The following is a 21,682-nucleotide window of genomic DNA, read 5'->3' as shown; positions in this document are numbered from 1 at the left end:
CTACCACGCAGTGGGTGCGGGTTCGATTCCTGGCCGGGTTGGAGGTTTTCTCTGCCCATGGACTGGGAGTTAAGTTGTCATCATCTCAACACCGACTCCCAAGTCGCCCATGTGGTTTCACCTGAAATGAGACTTGCGCCCGGAGGCCGAATATCCCTGACGGGGTCTCCCGGTAAACAATGCCACACGATCATTTCAATTTCTTTTCCTATGCAATGGTTTATGGACAATAACACTCCATAAATGGACTGTGCTGCCCAGAGTCTCGACCTGAATGGAATGGAACGTCTTTGGGATGAGTTAGACCGTTGAAGCTGCTCCAGATTCCAGATTTCAATATTATTATCCTCTCTTGAGGCTGAATGGCTGCCATTTCTCGACAGATATTCAGAAACCTCATTGAAAGGGTCCCCAGCAGAGCTCAAGCCGTCATAAGGCGAAGGGTGGACGTCTCATATTATCTTCGAGTAATAGGTGTCCTGATAATTTTCATCAGAGAGCGTATATAGTGATAACGGACATTTGCTGTGCAATCCCATCGAGAAGAGCTGCTATCTTCCTCGTGTAGCAGTGATTACAGAAATCGGTGGTTTTTTGAGGAGCTGCGAGACCATTCTACTCCATTTTTTTAACTTCCTATGTGCAGTAATTGTTCTAGCGAGACTGTTGATAGGAACTGGGAACTCAAGAGTGATTCCTTCAGTTTATTTCATGCGATTTTTTACAACCGTCCTCCTCAGTGCTTGAGGGCCATCACTAATGATGTCTGGCTGGTCTTGGTTTAGCTGTAGTTCTTTCTTTGCACTTCAGCTTCACAATCATATTGCCAACAGTGGACTTGGGAAGTCTGATACGTGTTCATATGTCCCGGATGGATTTGTTACTCGGGTGACATCCAATGACTAGTCTAATTTCGAAGTCGCTGACCTCTCCTGACACCTATTCTGATGTTACTGCTTCTCTGCAGACATAACGATACTTCCTTTCTCACCGTCGCGTCCGCGTCTCGTGACCTCTAGTGGTCTCTCGCGCAATACATAAAGATGTGCGATACATTTGATCAGACAGTGTACTCACCAAAATATTGTTAAGGGGCTCCGGAAAGGCTGGCTCTGAGCACTATGGGACTCAACATCTGTGGTCATAAGTCCCCTAGAACTTAGAACTACTTAAACCTAACTAACCTAAGGGCATCACACACATCCATGCCCGAGGCAGGATTCGAACCTGCGACCGTAGCGGTCATGCGGTTCCAAACTGAAGCGCCTTTAACCGCACGGCCACACCGGCCGGCTGCTCCGGAAAGGCTCAAAATCATGAAAAGTTCAATTTTTACTTTTTTGCGTTTTCTGAATCTGCAGACTATTACCTTTTAATAGATATATAATTTATTCAATTCCGAAGACTACAACTATTTTTAATTTTTTTTAAAATGTGTTCTACATGGGCGTGACCCACTGTGGCGCTGTTAAACTGCTGTCAAATGGTGTTATTATTAACGTCCGTGTTCATCAGGTACATTTTAGTGGCTAACCTGTGATGGTTCAATATATATCGCTGGTGTGATTGTCGATTGTTTCATGTTTATTTACTCTGTCGTTATCTCGAAAATATTCGTAATTAATTCTGTTTCTTGAGTCTCTGTTTTGTTGAAGTATAATAATGAGTAAAAGTAAAGTTATTAGAAATCCTCTGAAGGCTTTTGAGAAAAGGAGAAATGTTGGAAAGCCAAAGGTATGTGTTATTACTGTAAATAATAACATTCTAACATGGTACGAGCGATGCTTGCTTTAGACAAGGAACGCCTTCGGGCTGCAGACAGGGCTGTAAAGAGTCTAGAAATACAAGCGAGAGTAAAGAGGAAGAGGAACAAGAGGAAGCTGGAGGAGGAGTTTGCAGAGGATGAAGATAATCCATCCTATGGACCTGGAATGCACTAAAAAGTTAATCCAATCTTTGTCGCTCTATTCCCAAAACTTTTATTTTCTCATACTAATTACATGTTTTCTAAGGATCTTCCAAACATATTTGTTTCAAACTTTCAGTAAATGTTACACAGTACCTTCTGCATAATTTAACACAGCCTTTTTCCAAAAAAACTGTATATTTTTGAATATATAAATAAAAAATTGCAAAAAAATGTTGTGAATTTTCATTACAATTGAAAAAACATCATCTTTAATAACTGAACTAAAATTTTGTAAAATCCCTGTGTTAAGTTGTAGCCCATATTCCAATAAATAATCTGTAAAAAGTTCAACTTCCTACCTCAAATACTTTGTGAGGAAAGATGTAATTTATAAGCGTTATTTTAACATTGCAAGTATAGGGCGTTCCGGAGCCCCTTAAATTTATCGGTTCAAAATGGCTCTGAGCACTATGAGACTTAACTTCTAAGGTCATCAGCCCCCTAGAACTTAGAACTAATTAAATCTAACTAACCTAAGGACATCACACACATCCACGCCCGAGGCAGGATTCGAACCTGCAACCGTAGCGGTCGCGCGGTTCCAGACTGTAGCGCCTAGAACCGCTAGGCCACCTCGGCCGGCATTTATCAGTTTCAGTAAGATTAATGTTACGAGTCATTTCAAACACTGCTTCAGAATAATTATGCATTCACATGAGTGCAATGTTGCGTGAGTACTTACACTGCTGATTCTAGTACAGCAAATTTATTAAACCTTGTAAGTGCAGTGTGGATAATAAGTACCTACAAAAACAGTTACTGAAACCTTCCATCCTGTTTTTTCTCCACCTTCCCACTCCTTGACTCTATTCTCTCCCCCCCCCCCTCCCGACTACTTTTTCTTTCCCCTCCTCTGTCCGCCCTACTCCTTTCTCGCGTCCGCCCCGCCCTCCCCCCTTTTTCTGTGCCCTCTCCCACCATCGGCTCCCCACATTCCTCCCACCACCCTCATCTGTCCGGGTCCTCCCCCCCGCATACCCACATGCCTTCGTACTCTATAGTGCAGTGTAATCCGTGAGTGTTCAGTGTTGTGTGTCCCCTTTTTAAAGTGTTCCGAACAGAAACTAGACTGTCGCCGTGTTTTTTTAATTGTGCCTGTCTATTTCCTAAGTGTTTTCAATCAGCATCACTGACCTCTTTGTTTTTTATGTTTTCTTCACAACTTTTTCGCCATGTACCGGTTTTAACCAGTCACCGTTTTATCACCTCCTTTTGTTGTTATATCTCCTCATTATGTTTTTTAACTTTATCTGTAGGCTGCAGAGTGGCGTATTACGCTGCTGCCAGCAATAAAGAAAAAAAACTTAATAAAATTTCTCTTCAAATGAAACTAAATGACTGAATGTAATTAAATTTGCCGTGTTGCTTGCAGTTTCAGAAGTGAAATCTAGGAAAACACATGTAACAGAAAGTTCACGGACTTCAACAAGCGTCATATATCTGTGGATTAAGTAACATTTTCAGCTGGAAATTAACAAGCACATTAAATGTTATGCCAACAAGGTAATTTTCGGAACTAGTACTCCTCAATTAAAGTAAATTTTCGTCAAAATTCTCGTGCAGCACGAAGAAATTTACGCTGTGAAATAAAAGAATGCTGACAATTTACGTGAGATAATTATTTAGGAATAAGAATATATTTGCTCGCATTTTACATTTACGTTTCACGACAGACTGTAATTATAAATACATTTTTATTAAGACTACAAGCATCCCAGTGACATTCTACATACAGGGCAGGGTGTTTAAAAATTCAGTATCCAAACTAACAGATATGATACAGGAAATAAAAACAAATATTTAAAAAAATAAGTCGTCAAACAGCCGTGCAAATCGAGAAGTTATTTTATTTATTTTCGTTACCGGTTTCGAAAACTCTGTTATCTTCAGACCCCTTATGCACCTTCCAAAATTATCCATCTTATTTCGTCGCTTCCGCACATCACGGCTCAACCTGCAGAAGAAAGACGTAAAAGAAGCTGTTTCCCACTAAACTATCTTAAATTGCATGTGCGGAGTCTGTTCTGTGCAGTGCGGGGCTGTCTGTTTCTGGATATCGTGCTTATGGGTCCTGAAGATGGCATATTGAATTGCCGAAACCGGCAGTGAAAATGAAATAACTTCTGAATTTTAACGGCTGTTTGGCGAATTACTTTCTTAAATATTTGACCAGCCGCTGTCCAACGTCCGCAATGGATCAACAAAAAACAAATACATTTCGTAGAGCAACCATATTGCGTGAGCATTGAGCTTAGGTAGTCCGCCTCCGTCGCGGTAGCGTTACCGCCTACTACGCAAGGGGGACCGGGTTCGATTCCTGGCAGGGGACTGGATGTTGTGTGTCTATCATCATCAAAAAATTAATAGAGCAGTAACAGAATATACCCAGAACGAGTAAATATATCGAGGTGGGGTTTTTGCCGAGTTATAGCGTACAATATATCGAATTTCCTGACGTTCGCAAGTAATTTGTTGTGGCGTAGCAAAACAGCCACGCCACTATGAGGTAGCCGAAAGGCACGCGTACACAGACGCCGGCTGGCGTGAGTTCTGGAACAGGATACTTAATTAATGCTATAAGAAAAGTATGCAGCTCCTTGAATACTTAACTTTAATTCATCCTTGTGGTACATCGCTATTGACGATACAAATGAGACTATCTCCAGATACGGTTACTTACAATCACTGTAAGGCTAATGGCGCCTTGCTAGGTCGTAGTCATGGACTTAGCTGAAGGCTATTCTAACTGTCTCTCGGCAAATGAGAGCAAGGCTTCGTCAGTGTAGTCGCTAGCAAAGTCGTCGTACAACTGGGGCGAGTGCTAGTCCGTCTTTCTAGACCTGCCATGTGGTGGCGCTAGGTCTGCAAGTACTGACACGCGGGTCCGACATGTACTAATGGACCGCGGCCGATTTAAGCTACCACCTAGCAAGTGTGGTGCCTGGCGGTGACACCACATAATTTTTATCATATATAGTCACCGAATTACGATACATACTGTGTTTTTTCTAATGGAGTTATGTACGTTTTTCTGCGGCATTTTAAAGAAGTTTCTAATAGAATTTCAACGATGTAACATGAATGGGACTTGATCAAATTGTATCAAGATAACAGCACCGCAGACGACAGCCCTGCCTTCAGGATATGAGTTTTCAAAAATGGTTCAAACGGCTCTGAGCAGTATGGGACTTAACTTCTAAGGTCATCAGTCCCCTAGAACTTAGAACTACTTAAACCTAACTAACCTAAGGACATCACACACATCCATGCCCGAGGCAGGATTCGAACCTGCGACCGTAGCGGTCGCGCCGTTCCAGACTGTAGCGCCTTTAACCGCTTGGCCACCACGGCCGGTTACGAGTTTTCACAAACGTCTGCCCTATTATAGCGAAAGTAAGCAAACACGTAGCTCAACTATGGTCCTGGTGTTTACCTTTGCCCATGAAGCCCATCAGTCTGTGTTCAGCCGCTAAAGCAGTCAGATAACCAGCTCGTAAAGCAATTGAGATATTCACAGCGTGTACGACAGTAGAATAAATGAATATCGTTTACGCGGAACTTCGTCAAACTATTAGACCAGCAGTGCGGTAGTATGCTGAAGAGGGTTCAGATAGTGCCAAATACTCACGATCTGTCTTTACAAACATTTTTAAAAAGTTCTAGAAAACTGAAAGTGTGAAGAATGAAATACCCTAAGGAAAAAGAGAGCAACTGATGAAAGAAATGAAACTAACATTTTAGCTGCAATAATACAAAATGCAAATGCCACTAAGAGACATTTCGGAAGTACGAGAGAGATCAAACAAACTAGTGTTCTGCGAACACTACATTCCGTTGCATTTCGTCCTCTTCAAGTTCGCTGCTTCATGACAATGCCAAAATTGGCCACAGATTTTCAGACGTTAAAACGAAAAGTGCAAAGAGATGCATATCTATTCAAAACTTTGTTTGAGAAAGAAGCATCGTTTACAATACAAGGGCAAGTCAGTCTTCGAAATATCCACTAATCGACAGTTGAAAATCCACTGTGACTCGAACAAGTGTGTAAAAACGTTATTGGTCTATCAACGTTTGGTGCATGTTTTTCAAGACTAGTATCATTGGCCCCTGTTTTACTGATGGAAATTTAAATACACTGAAGTATCTCGGATTCCTAAGATATGCTGCAGCCTCAGCTTTTGGAAGACATCCCACTCGTCATAAGACAAACAGTGCTGTACCATTCTGCACATGTAATGATAGACCCTTTTAAGAGAATATTTGAAGAGCAATCGAACGGTCGCTCAGGAAACGCAAAATGGTCTGCACAATCACCCACACTTCTATACTTTTATCTGTGGCGAAAATTAAAACAAGACGTCTATTAGGAACCACCGGATTCCGGAATGCCTTACAACATGGGCCTGTGCTCCAGGTAACTCTAGGTGAAACTCAACATACCGTATTGTTTCTCCAGAATCAGTTCATAGCGCGTAGCAATGCCCAAGGCCAGTACTGTGAACACTTGGTATGCCAACCGTTATAATAACTACAGGAACCATACGTGAGTTACATGTTTGCTTTCATTTGGTTTAATAGGGCTGACGTCTGTGGAAACTCTTCTCTTGAAAACGGGACAGTGGTTTGATACTGAAACGTCCCCTTAGAACAATTATACAAGACTGTGCTTAAACTGACAACAATATTTTTAGCGCAACGCAATCTGACTATCAAAAATCCCTACAAAAGAATGGCCCTGACTAACATTAACCTATATGTTTCACAAATCACTTACCTCACCAAAAATCTTCGTTACTCGAACTACTGCAATACAGCGAGCGCCACTACTGCCAACTAAATAAAAGATTCAAACTACGGAAGGCACTAACTACTGATAGGCATAGTTAGCAAATGAAAGATTTTAATAGAGAACAAACAATGTATTTACCTTAATGATCATAATGTATATAGCAGTTCATGCCAACCAGTCTTACAAATTTCACAACTCCGCCATCTCTCTCCCCACATCCACCACTGCTGGCGGCTCACCTCCAACTGCGCAACGCTACGCGCTGTTCACATCCAGCTTACAATACTATTTGATAGTATATGATAAAGTCTCATACATGTTATGTTGCTAAAGTTCTCTCAGAAGCTTCTTTTAAATGCCACGTAGAAAAAGTATATAGTTCTATCAGAGAAAAACAGAATCAGTGTCGTAATTCGGCGACTATAAACTATAAAAATTACTTGGAAACGTCAGGAAATTCGAAATATTGTCCGCTATAGCTTGGCGAAAACCGCGCATCGATAAGTTTATTCGTTCTGGATATATTTGTGTGGCCTCCGTTAGCTGCCTCGAGCTGTACAATCCTGTCCGCCGCTCGTGGTCTCGCGGTAGCGTTCTCGCTTCCCGAGCACGGGGTCCCGGGTTCGATTCCCGGCGGGGTCAGGGATTTTCACCTGCCTCGAGATGACTGGGTGTTTGTGTTGTCCTCATCATTTCATCATCATCCAGGAAAGTGGCGAAATTGGACTGAGCAAAGATTGGATAATTGTACGGGCGCTGATAACCACGCAGTTGAGCGCCCCACAAACCAAACATCATCATCATCATCATCATCATCAAGCTGTACAATCCAGCGGCTGAAGAGCGGCAGTTTGGCCGCTGCCAGTGCGCCACCACACCCCGCTGCCTTCCCCAATTCTCGTAATCCCATGCGGTGGGCGGTGGGCGCGATTTTAAATTGAGTGGGCAACGTTCGTCTCTCTCTTGTTTGGATATTCTAAGAAGGTCCGAGGACACCACAACACTAAAAAAAAGAGAGTAAAGAGATATGCTCAGACGAGCCAAAACACTATGATCACCTGCTTAATAATTTGTTTGTTCGCTTTTGGAACGAAATACATCGCGTATTCTGCGTTTCAAGTGTCCGACAGTTCGTTGGTAGGTTTGTAGAGGCATTTGGCATTAGATGTCTACGCACAGGTCATGTCATTCGCATAAATAAGGGTCGCTGATTTACGTATGCGGTGATGACGCTCGATAGCAACCCAGATACGATCCGTAGAATTTACATCGGGCGAATGTGATAGCCGAGGCATCAATGTGAGTTCACTATAATGCACCTCAAACCACTGTAGCACGGTCTGGCTCCGAGACGCGGACAATTATACCTCTGAAAGATGACATCGCCGTAGGGAAAGACATCGAGCGTGAAGGGATGCAAGTGGTTCGCAGCTGTCTACATGTCTTAGATTACTACCACAGGTCCAACGAAAGAGCATTAGAGTGTCTCTCACAACGTAATACTGCTCCCACCGGCCTGCGACCGTGGCGCGCTGCACTTTCTGAGCCACTGTCCACTCAGATGACAGCATTTATGGACCGTCGACCTAGTGTAGCAAAAATGTGATTCTCGTGAAGAGCCGACACGTTTCCACTGCTTGACGGCCAAATCCCAACGGTCGCGTGCCCACTGCGGTCGTAATTGACGATGCCGTGTTCACTGCAATCTTAACTGACGGCCCCGATTGGGTCGACATGTGAACACGTAGGGGTGGTATGCTGCAAAGCTGCATGTTCAGAAATGTACGATGAACGGTGCGTTCCGAAACATTTGTGCGTGCCAGCATTGTGCTCTGTTGGCAGAGATGCCACAGATCACCATCTGTCCTGCTTTACATACACTCCTGGAAATTGAAATAAGAACACCGTGAATTCATTGTCCCAGGAAGGGGAAACTTTATTGACACCTTCCTGGGGTCAGATACATCGTATGATCACACTGACAGAACCACAGGCACATAGACACAGGCAACAGAGCATGCACAATGTCGGCACTAGTACAGTGTATATCCACCTTTCGCAGCAATGCAGGCTGCTATTCTCCCATGGAGACGATCGTAGAGATGCTGGATGTAGTCCTGTGGAACGGCTTGCCATGCCATTTCCACCTGGCGCCTCAGTTGGACCAGCGTTCGTGCTGGACGTGCAGACCGCGTGAGACGACGCTTCATCCAGTCCCAAACATGCTCAATGGGGGACAGATCCGGAGATCTTGCTGGCCAGGGTAGTTGACTTACACCTTCTAGAGCACGTTGGGTGGCACGGGATACATGCGGACGTGCATTGTCCTGTTGGAACAGCAAGTTCCCTTGCCGGTCTAGGAATGGTAGAACGATGGGTTCGATGACGGTTTGGATGTACCGTGCACTATTCAGTGTCCCCTCGACGATCACCAGTGGTGTACGGCCAGTGTAGGAGATCGCTCCCCACACCATGATGCCGGGTGTTGGCCCTGTGTGCCTCGGTCGTATGCAGTCCTGATTGTGGCGCTCACCTGCACGGCGCCAAACACGCATACGACCATCATTGGCACCAAGGCAGAAGCGACTCTCATCGCTGAAGACGACACGTCTCCATTCGTCTCTCCATTCACGCCTGTCGCGACACCACTGGAGGCGGGCTGCACGATGTTGGGGCGTGAGCGGAAGACGGCCTAACGGTGTGCGGGACCGTAACCCAGCTTCATGGAGACGGTTGCGAATGGTCCTCGCCGATACCCCAGGAGCAGCAGTGTCCCTAATTTGCTGGGAAGTGGCGGTGCGGTCCCCTACGGCACTGCGTAGGATCCTACGGTCTTGGCGTGCATCCGTGCGTCGCTGCGGTCCGGTCCCAGGTCGACGGGCACGTGCACCTTCCGCCGACCACTGGCGACAACATCGATGTACTGTGGAGACCTCACGCCCCACGTGTTGAGCAATTCGGCGGTACGTCCACCCGGCCTCCCGCTTGCCCACTATACGCCCTCGCTCAAAGTCCGTCAACTGCACATACGGTTCACGTCCACGCTGTCGCGGCATGCTACCAGTGTTAAAGACTGCGATGGAGCTCCGTATGCCACGGCAAACTGGCTGACACTGACGGCGGCGGTGCACAAATGCTGCGCAGCTAGCGCCATTCGACGGCCAACACCGCGGTTCCTGGTGTGTCCGCTGTGCCGTGCGTGTGATCATTGCTTGTACAGCCCTCTCGCAGTGTCCGGAGCAAGTATGGTGGGTCTGACACATCGGTGTCAATGTGTTCTTTTTTCCATTTCCAGGAGTGTAGCAGACAAGCCTCCGAACCCCACGTTCTGTGAAGGGTTGTGGACGTCCAATCATTTAGCGCCCAGTGGTGGGTTAACTGTCCTACTTCTTTCCGTAGATGCTCACGACAGTAGCACGTGAATATTCGACCAGCCTCGCCGTTTTCGAGATACTTCCTTACAGTCTCTGTGTAGTAATACCCTGCCCTTTGTCAAAGTCGCGTATCTCAGTGATCCCCTGTCCGTGTTTGCAGCACTTAGATACTTTTGCCGTCGCGTCAAGTGCCCGCAAAGACACCAGTCGGCAACCAACGTCACTATGGCCGTTGGCCATAATGGTTTTGCTCACCAGTGTATATTCTGAAGGCCAAATCAAACAAAACAATATTAAGCTTAAGGCAGCCTTCACTGATGATACACAGTGACAGAACATACGGCGTATAATTACTGTACCATTGCTAGACACACACACAACTAACAACAAATTGCAGATTGCTGAACCTTAAAAAGCAGATCAATATGATAAAGGCGTGGACGGGGAAGGCGGGGAAAGAGGAGACTTGGAGGAAGAATCTTGCTACATGGATTATGCTGTTGATCTGCAGTCGACCACCCAGACAGTGTGGCCGAGCGGTTCTATGCGCTTCAGTCTGGAACCGCGCGACCGCTACGGTCGCAGGTTCGAACCCTGCCGTGGGCATGGATGTGTGTGATGTCCTTATGTTAGTTAGGTTTAAGTAGTTCTAAGTTCTAGGGGACTGATGACCTCAGATGTTAAGTCCCGTAGTGCTCAGAGCCATTTGAAATTTGCAGTCGACCCACGGTACTCGCGCTCAGCAAGTGAACGAAGCGGCGAGCGAAATCGACCAACATTGCTGTTTTTTCCAAAGTAATAAACAGTTAGACTGCAGTTACTGCAGTTTGAAGTGTAAAACGAAGAATTTCGTCATGGCTCACTGCTATTTTGTCGGGGAGTTCCCGAAAAACAATTGAGCTAACTCTAATGTTATACTGCTAATTATTCTAATACACCGGGCGAGTCACGTAAGACTAGCACCGCTTTTATTTCGTGAACGACTACAAATATCTAAATGAGGTTTTCAGCAAATGTTACAGTGTCAAGGGGCAGATTTGTTTGTTTGGTTAATATTTTTAGCGCTGGTATCAACAGAGATACTGAAGCAAGTAGGTTTTTTTTACGTGGGACTATACTTTTTATAACTGCATTAGATAGCTCTTGAGAAGACAATTACAGTGATATAGCGTTTGTTACTGTTGACTTTGAAACATGTCGTAAAAAATTCGAGAAATGTCCTAGTATTTGAGAGCATGGTGGCCGGAATTGGCCTGGCAGATCTGTTGTGCTACGCTGTGCCAGAATGTCGACATATCTGCCTGTTTACTTGTCTGCACTGCAGACCACTCATTTCTGCTTCAACGTTCGTTGCATGCAGACATGTACACCAATGAGGAGAAGTTGGATGTACTAGTTTTATATGGTGAATGTAAAAGAAATGCCGTAAAAACAGTACAGCTGTATCTACCCGGATCGCCAGAGTCAGATGCGCCAGGCAGTTACACGTATTATTAAGACGCTAGTGCGGACAGGCTGCCTGAACGTCAAAAAGGAGACAAGAAAGACGCATCCGACTGACAATGAGCTCGAAGAAGCTGTTCTGACTACGACGCTAATGAGTCCACACAGTGGTACGAGATATATTTGCAAGAAATATGGAATCAGCCAAACGAGAGTCATTCGCATCCTGCATCGACAAAATTTCCATGTCTCTCACCCGTCACTGCATCAGGCACTCGACGAGCGTGATTTCGAACGTCGTACACAAGTCTGTCGGCTTGCCCTTCAAGAATTGAGAGACGACCGTACGTTTTTACAACGTGTGCTCTTTATCGATGAAACAATGTTTACTAACACGCTGATGCAAATTTGCATAACACGCACTATTGGGCAACCGAAAATCCACACTGGCTTCGTCAGATGAATCATCAACGGCCGTGGAGCGCAAACGTATGGTGCGGTATTAGAGGAAATTACATTGTGAGACCTTACTTCGTCTCAGGCATTCTAAGTGGGCATTTGCACCCACAGTTTCAGATGAACATTCTGCCGGTTCTTCTAGAAGGGGTATTATCGGATATTCGACAGTGTATGTGGCTGCAACACAACGGTTGTCCAGTTCACTTGTCCCGTTTTGGAACGCAAATACTGAGTGAGAACTTCCCTAGATGTTGGATAAGACGAAATTCTATTGTCAAATGGCCTGCGAGGTCCCCCGATTTGATCCCTCTTGATTTCTTTCTTTGGGTAGCACGCCAGACGATTTGTGTCTACATCTACATCTACATTTATACTCCGCAAGCCACCCAACGGCGTGTGGCGGAGGGCATTTTACGTGCCACTGTCATTACTTCCCTCTCCTGTTACAGTCGGGTATGGTTCGCGGGAAGAACGACTGCCGGAAAGCCTCCGTGCGCGCTCGAATCTCTCTAATTTTACATTCGTGATCTCCTCTGGAGGCATAAGTACGGGGAAGCAATATATTCGATACCTCACCCAGAAACGCACCCTCTCGAAACCTTGCGAGCAAGCTACACCGCGATGCAGAGCGCCTCTCTTGCAGAGTCCGCCACTTGAGTTTGCTAAACATCTCCGTAACGCTATCACGCTTACTAAATAACCCTGTGACGAAACGCGCCGCTCTTCTTTGGATCTTCTCTATCTCCTCTGTCAACCCGACCCGGCACGGATCCCACACTGATGAGCAATACTCAAGTATAGGTCGAACGAGTGTTTTTCAAGCAACCTCCTTTGTTGATGGACTACATTTTCTAAGGACTCTCCCAATGAATCTCAACCTAGCACCCGCCTTACCAACAATTAATTTTATATGATCATTCTACTTCAAATCGTTCCGTACGCATACTCCCAGATATTTTACAGAAGTAACTGCTACCAGTGTTTGTTCCGCTATCATATAATCATACAATAAAGGATCCTTCTTTCTATGTATTCGCAATACATTACATTTGTCTATGTTAAGGGTCAGTTGCCACTCCCTGCACCAAGTGCTTATCCGCTGCTGATCTTCCTGCATTTCGCTGCAATTTTCTAATGCTGCAACTTCTCTGTATACTACAGCATCATCCGCGAAAAGCCGCATGGAACTTCCGACACTATCTACTAGGTCATTTATATGTATTGTGAAAAGAAATGGTCCCATAACACTCCCCTGTAGCACACCAGAGGTTACTTTAACGTCTGAAGACGTCTCTCCATTTAGAACAACATGCTGTGTTCTGTTTGCTAAAAACTCTTCAATCCAGCCACACATCTGGTCTGATATTCCGTAAGCTCTTACTTTGTTTATCAGGCGACAGTGCGAAATTGTATCGAACGCCTTGCGGAAGTCAAGGAAAATGGCATCTACCTGGGAGCCTGTGTCTAATATTTTCTGGGTCTCATGAACAAATAAAGCGAGTTGAGTCTCACACGATCGCTGTTTCCGGAATCCACGTTGATTCTTACAGAGTAGATTCTGGGTTTCCAGAAATGACATGATACGCGAGCAGAAAACATGTTCTAAAATTCTAGAACAGATCGATGTCAGAGATATAGGCCTATAGTTTTGGCATCTGCTCGACGACCCTTCTTGAAAACTGGAACTACCTGTGCTTTTTTCCAATCATTTGGAACCTTCCGTTCCTCTAGATAATCGCCAGTGCATGCTCTGCCATTTCGTCGACTGTAATTACGTCTGTTCATCATTCTTTCGAATGGCGATTGCAAATGTGCCTTTGAGTCCATGGTCAACAGTTTAAACACATGCTTCAATGAAGGATAAACATTTTTTTTTGGAATACATAATTTGTGCTATGTGATTTGAGTGGTCACCAAATAATTGTTGGTAAATTGTTTATTTCGTTTACTTGTGTACGAAATTGCATTGCGTTGTCAAATAAGTCGACAGCGTGTATTGCACTAACGTTACGCGCTTACGTTCAGCATAAAACGCCGTTTCGTTAAGAATGGTTTTTATTTGTACAGGTGGCCAGAAAAGTATTTTTAATAAAAGGTTTAGTTCAGTGAACGTATCCCCTATGACATAATCTAGAACAGTGTAAATAAAGACAGATGTCTGACAGCTTGTGTTTTACCTCTAAGAAGCATGCAGCCAAGTACGGGAAAAGATAGGTCTAATCTTCCATCTAACATTTAGATATTTAATGCAGCAGTTGATTTTTGCAGCGTATAAGACCTCTTTATTTTTGAAGAATGAACAGTTGGCTCAAATGGCTCTGAGCACTATGGGACTTAACATCTGAGGTCATGAGTCCCCTAGAACTTAGAACTACTTAAACCGAACTAACCTAAGGACATCACATACATCCATGCCCGAGGCGGGATTCGAACCTGCGGCCGTAGCAGCAGTGCGGTTCCGGACTGAAATGCCTAGAACCGCTCGGCCACAGCGGCCGGCAATGAACATTTGATTTCTCTGTTTTAGCTCACGTAAATCTGGGAGGATAAACATGTGTGAAATAGTTTTCCTAAGCCCTTTGTGATACGCTAGATTCTAGCCTACGTCGTATTTCTATACACAACATTCGTAGGTGAACCTGCATCTATGTTGTCAGTTGGTTCAAGGGGAATTAAAGCTTTATTCTCGTAGCGCAGGCCTACCTTACGGTATACAACTATGCAGCCTGGCCCCGAGGCGCCTTGCTTGGCAGTGTTTGCACCGCAAATGCCGTTTCCGGCCGCAGTGCTCTCACATTTCTCGAATTATTTTGCGACATGTTTCAACATCGACATTAATAAACACTGCGTCACTGTAATTGTCTTCTCCAAAGCTAGCGAATGTAGTTATAAAAACTATACGGTTGCACTTAGAAAAACGTACTTGCGTCAATATCTCTGTTGATACAAGCGCTAAAAACATTAACCAAACAAAAGAATACGTGCTCCTCGGCGCTCTAACATTTGCCGAAAACCGCGATTCTAGATGTATAACCGTTCATGAAATAAAATGGGTGTTACGTCTTGCGTGACGCACCCTATATACTAAAAGCTTGTCGTCTGGACAGGATTCATGTAAATATTGTTCGAGCTATTATTAATTTTTCTGATGGTATGCCATTAACAGCAACAAGAACAAAGGAGCTGCAGGCCCTGACAGACTTTATAGCAAATATTTGAAAGGCGCTGACCAAATGCTAACGTCAATATGGAAAAAAAAACTCTACAATAAGTGCACAAAAACAGTCTCCATTCCAAAACAGTGGAGTCAGCTAATAATAAAAGTGCTTTATAAAGGGATAGGGGACCCCAAGGACCCCAGCAAATACAGAGGCATAGTCCTAGAAAACCTACCTTTCAAAGTGTTCACCAAAATAACGAAAAGAATAAAGAAAACAATCGACGAATACCTCTCCGAAAGCCAAACGGGATTCAGGAAATGAAGATCAACTGTGACTGCAATAGAACTCCTGCTAAAGAGCGTATGGGAAACCCTTGAAGATAGAGAGAACTTTTATGTGGTATTTATAGATCTCACGAAAGCCTCTTACTTTATAAACAGGAAGTTAGTGACCAAGAAACTAGAGGAAACCCTAGGAGAAAACAGTATATGGACACGAATCATAAGCGCAATACTGCGATGGAACGAAATGAGGATCTCAGACAACCTCTCCTATCGGAGCCGATACTCCAATTAAACGGATTACTACAGGGAGACATACTGAGGCCTTTGTTATTTACGAGTATCCCCGCAGCGGAAGAAATTGTAAGAATACCCCAAAGAGAGTGTGTAATCTCATACGCATATGCAGACGTTATTGTAATAGTCGCAAAGGACACTGCAAAGTTACAAGAAGCGATAAACTTTATGGGGGATTGGTGTGTCGAACACAGTGCAAGGAAGCAGCATACTCACGCCTTACAAAATTCACATCAGTTTTTCCATTGTGTGCCAGCCTAGTCCGCTGTAACTAGCTCTGACGCCATAAATATTGCGCGATACTTTAAAATGAAGTAAATAACCTGAAACGTTTCTAGCATCTCAGGACTAATACTAAATCAATAATGTTGAATATCAGTTCAATAACTTCAACCATTTTCGAAATTTGGGTGTTTTTCTGTAAAAATCATTGGCGCAACAGAAAAAAGCTAGAAACTTAAAAAATTTATATTTAGGTTCCTTTTGTATAATAATTTAGTAGAAACAGTATTCTGGATCTCACAAATTAAAATTTTAGTTGAAATTCATGATTTTCTGGTTTTTATCTTAAAAATTAAGGAAGCAAGATAGATTAAGTAGGCGAATAAATAAAGCTAGGATGTTTAAATTTAAGTGAAAGGGAGATTCGCTATAATCGTAAAGATGTGAGAAGTTTCAACTGAATAACTATAAAACTATAGCGATAGCGTATCTCCAAAGGGCAAGTTCAGAGCTCGTCTACTGCGTGTAGTGTAATTAAATTAATTATCTCGCCCAAAATATTTGACTTAGCCACGTCAGACTTTTATAATTATTACTTACCTGTGTGCTGATTGCACATTTAAATTGAAAGCTTCATCGGCCATCAGCAAAGGAAGCAATGATTCATTCGATAACTTAAAGTGGTGCATTACTAGCCCAGCGGCTAGTCAGGAGAGCAGATTTGATAAGGCGTTCCCTTAGCCGTCCGCACCGCGGCTTTATATGTAAGAACGCTGCGCGAAAAAAAAAGGCCCCAGTTCTCTCCAGACGCCGCACCACGTGTGCCGGGAGTCGCGTCGCGTAGCGTCGGTATCATTGCTATGAACAACCTCGGATGCCGTAATAAGTTACTCGGGATACGCGTAACCATGAAATCGTTGTCGAGTGAAGTGTTAATTCTGGGATGACTTTAATGATCTATCTTCAGTTTGCGTATGTCGTATTTTCACGTGCCGCCGCAGGACAGACATTCTACCATTATTTAGCGTGGCGTTTGATGAACATTATCATAAAATTATAGCGAGCATTCACTTAAAAGAATGGTTGAAATGGTTCTGAGCACTATGAAACCTAACATTTATGGTCATCAGTCCCCTAGAACTTAGAACTGTTGTTGTTGTTGTGGTCTTCAGTCCCGAGACTGGTTTGATGCAGCTCTCCATGCTACTCTATCCTGTGCAAGCTTCTTCATCTCCCAGTACCTACTGCAACCTACATACTTCTGAATCTGTTTAGTGTATTCATCTCTTGGTCTCCCCCTACGATTTTTACCCTCCACGCTGCCCTCCAATACTAAATTGGTGATCCCTTGATTTCTCAGAACATGTCCTACCAACCGATCCCTTCTTCTGGTCAAGTTGTGCCACAAACGTCTCTTCTCCCCAATCCTATTCAATACTTCCTCATTACTTATGTGATCTACCAATATAATCTTCAACATTCTTCTGTAGCACCACATTTGGAAAGCTTCTATTCTCTTCTTGTCTAAACTATTTACCGTCCATGTTTCACTTCCATACATGGCTACACTCCATACAAATACTTTCAGAAATGACTTCCTGACACTTAAATCTATACTCGATGTTAACAAATTTCTCTTCTTCAGAAACGCTTTCCTTGCCATTGCCAGTCTACATTTTATATCCTCTCTACTCCGACCATCATCAGTTATTTTGCTCCCCAAATATGGGATAGGCTACAACCCTGTCACACTCCCTTCCCAACCACTGCTTCCCTTTCATGTCACTCGACTCTTATAACGAAAATCTGGTTTCTGTACAAACTGTATATAGCCTTTCGCTCCCTGTATTTGATCCCTGCCACCTTCATAATATGAAAGAGAGCATTCCAGTCAACATTGTCAAAAGGTTTCTTTAAGTCTGCAAATGCTACAAACGTAGGTTTGCCTTTCCTTAATCTATTTTCTAAGATAAGTCGTAGGGTCAGTATTGCCTCACGTGTTCCAATATTTCTACGGAATCCAAACTGATCTTCCCCTAGGTCGGCTTCTACCAGTTTTTCGTTCGTCTGTAAAGAATTCTTGTTAGTATTTTGAAGCTGTGACTTATTAAACTGATAGTTCGGTAATTTTCACATTTGTCAACACTTGTCTTCTTTGGGATTGCAGTTAATATATTCTTCTTGAACTCTAAGGGTATTTCGCGTGTCTCATACATCTTCCTCACCAGATGGTAGAGTTTTGTCAGGGATGGCTCTCCCAATGCTATCAGTAGTTCTAATGGAATGTTGTCTACTCCCAGGGCCTTGTTTCGACTTGGGTCTTTCAGTGCTCTGACAAACTCTTCACGCAGTATCATATCTCTCATTTCATCTTCATCTACATCGTCTTCCATTTTCATAATATTGTCGTCAAGTACATCACCCTTGCACAGACGCTCTATATACTCCCTCCACCTTCCACCGTTCTGCTTCCTCTTCTTTGCTTAGAACTATGTTTCCATCTGAGCTCTTGATATTCATACAAGTGGTTCTCTTTTCTCCAAAAGTCTCTTTAATTTTCTTGTAGGCAGTATCTATCTAAGCCCTAGTCAGATATGCCTCTGCATCCTTACATTTCTCCTCTAGCCATCTCTGCTTAGCCATTTTGCACTTCCTGTCGATCTCATTTTTGAGACGTTTGTACTCCTTTTTGCCTGCTTCATTAACTGGATTTTTATATTTTCTCCTTTCATCAATTAAATTCAATATACGTTCTGTTACCCAAGGATTTCTAGTAGCCCTCGTCTTTTACCTACTGCCTTCACTATTTCATCCCTCAAAGCTACCCATTCTTCTTCTACTGTATTTATTTCCCCCATTCCTGTCAATCGTTCCTTAACGTTCTCCCTCAACCTCTGTACAACCTCTGGTTTAGTCAGCTTATCCAGATCCCATCTCCTTAAATTTCCATCTTTTTGCAGTTTCTCCACTTTTAATCTGCAGTCCATAACCAATAGATTGTGGTCAGAGTCCACATCTGCCCCTGGAAACGTCTTACAATTTAAAACCTGGTTCTTAAATCTCTGCCTTACCATTATATAATGTATCTGAAACCTTCGAGTATCTCCAGTCCTTTTCCATGTATACAATCTTCTTTCATGATTCTTGAACAAAGTGTTAGCTATGATTAAATTATGCTCTGTGCAAAATTCTACCGGGCGGCTCCCTCTTTCATTTCTTCCCCCCAATCCATATTCACCTACTACGTTTCAATCTCTTCATTTTCCTATATCGAATTCCAGTCACACATGACTATTAAATTTTCGTCTCCCTCCACTATCTCAATATTTTCTTTTATCTCATCATGTATTTCATCAATCTCTTCGTCATCTGCGGAGCTAGTTGGTTTATAAAATTGTACTTCTGTGGTAGGCATGGGCTTCGTGTCTACGTTGACATACCGAGCGAGGTAGCGCAGTGGTTAGCACACTGGACTCGCATTCGGGAGGGCGACGGTTCAATCCCGCGTCCGGCCATCCTGATTTAGGTTTTCTGTGATTTCGCTAAATCGTTCCAGGCAATTGCCGGGATGGTTCCTTTGAAATGGCACGGCCGACTTCCTTACCCGTCCTTCCCCAATCCGATGAGACTGATGACCTCGCAGTTTGGTCTCTTCCCACAAACAACCCAACCCAACTCCCCTCTACCTTGGCCACAATAATGCGTTCACTGTGCTGTTTGTAGTAGCTCACCCACACTCCTATTTTTTATCCATTATTAAACCTACTCCAACATTACCTCTATTTGATTTGTATTTATAACCCTGTATTCACCTGACCAGTAGTCTTGTTCCTTCAGCCACCGAGCGGTTCTAGGCGCTACAGTCTGGAATTGCGCGACCGCTACGGTCGCAGGTTCGAATCCTGCCTCAGGCATGAATGTGTGTGATGTCCTTAGGTTAGTTAATTTTAAGTAGTTCTACGTTCTATGAGACTGATGACCTCAGTCCTATAGTGCTCAGAGCCATTTGAACCATTTGTACCTCCTGTCACCGAACTTCAGTAATTCCCACTATATCTAACTTTAACGTATCCATTTCCCTTTTTAAATTTCCTATCCTACCTGCCCGATTAAGGGATTTGACATACCACACTCCGATCCATAGAACGCCAGCTTTCTTTCTCCTGATAACGATATCCTCCTGAGTAGTCCCCTCCTGGAGATCCGAATGGGGACTATTTTACTTCCGGAATATTTTACTCGAGAGGACGCCATCATCATTTAACCATACAGTAAAGCTGCATGCCCTCGGGAAAAATTACGGCTGTAATTTTCCCTTGCTTTCAGCCATTCGCAGTACCAGCAGAGAAAAGCCAGTTTGGTTAGTGTTACAAGGCCAGATCAGTTAATCATCCAGACTGTTGCCCCTGCAACTACTGAAAAGGTTGCTGCCCCTCTTCAGGAACCACACGTTTGTTTGGCCTCTCAACAGATACCACTCTGTTGTGGTTGCACCAACGGTACGGCTACCGGCTACCTGTATCGCTGAGGGCACGCAAGCCTCCCCACCAACGGCAAGGTTTGCGGTTCATTGGGGGGGGGGGGGGGGGGACAGAGAGGTAGCAGCTCCGAATGCACGGGAGCCTGCCAGAGGAAGTGGTCAGCCTGTTTCGTATCGTCTGCAGAATTTTTGTGATTGATGTGCACGAGCAGTGACTGTCCCTTGCGTGTTGTGTTGTATTTAAGATTCCTTAAGTAAATTAATCCTGTTGACTCTCTTCTGATCTGCCAAAGATAGCATTAAAGTTGCTGCATATGCCATTCCTTACAACAAATCTGATCGATGTTGACTGCTCTAGTTTATTTCTCCCTAGGGCAATACCCAGCTGTCGACATATCTCTGGTCCCGACGACACTGAGAGTAGAATACAAATGACGAACCCACTGGCTGTTATGTGTAAGTATCCTTGGAGAGTGGCGTGAACTTCTGGGGTTATGGGCCATTCAGCATCCTCTCCTTTTTCATTGTAATATATATAATTTCTTGTTGTAGTAGGGATGTTATAACATTTGGCAAAATTTTTGTCTCCGCAATGTCCCACAAATGCCGTGCAGGACATCCGTAAACTAATGTCATGGTCACATAGAGTGCTTATTTTCAATGTTTTCTTCTTGTGTTTGTAACGATATGTCTTCAGTGAAAAGCAAAGAAAACATCAGAATATGATTATGAGCAACAAAGATGAGCATTCAGAAATCTGAATGCAAGGGCATGCATGGAGTAGGCACCTGTCAAAGATCGGATGTCAAGTAGCTCATGATGACAATGATTATTATGACTTAATTTGTTAGTTTGCACTTAATGCAAGCCTAAAGCCACGGTGTGCTGACTTTCTTACTCTGTAAGTTTCTAAGAGTCTGCTGCTACAATTACTAACTTCTGTTTCAGTCTACTCATAAAATTTTCGGAGTGTAACGGATTTACCCAACTTTACCGGCACACGAACAGTTCACTTAATCCAGAGCTTTTTTTCTTCCATTATCAACAAGAGTTCTGACTGCTTTGATGCAGACCGCCACGAATTCCTCTCCTGCGCCAAGCCCTTCATCTCAGAACAGCACTTGCACCATACGTCCTCAATTATTTGCTATGTGCTTTCCAGTCTGTCTCCTCTTAAAATTTGTACCCACACAGGTCTCTCAAGTGT

Source organism: Schistocerca cancellata, chromosome 7 (genome assembly GCF_023864275.1).
Source record: "Schistocerca cancellata isolate TAMUIC-IGC-003103 chromosome 7, iqSchCanc2.1, whole genome shotgun sequence".
NCBI classification, from domain to species: Eukaryota; Metazoa; Arthropoda; class Insecta; order Orthoptera; family Acrididae; genus Schistocerca; species Schistocerca cancellata.
The sequence above is the reverse complement of the archived record's forward strand: the minus strand, read 5'-3'. Positions refer to the sequence as shown.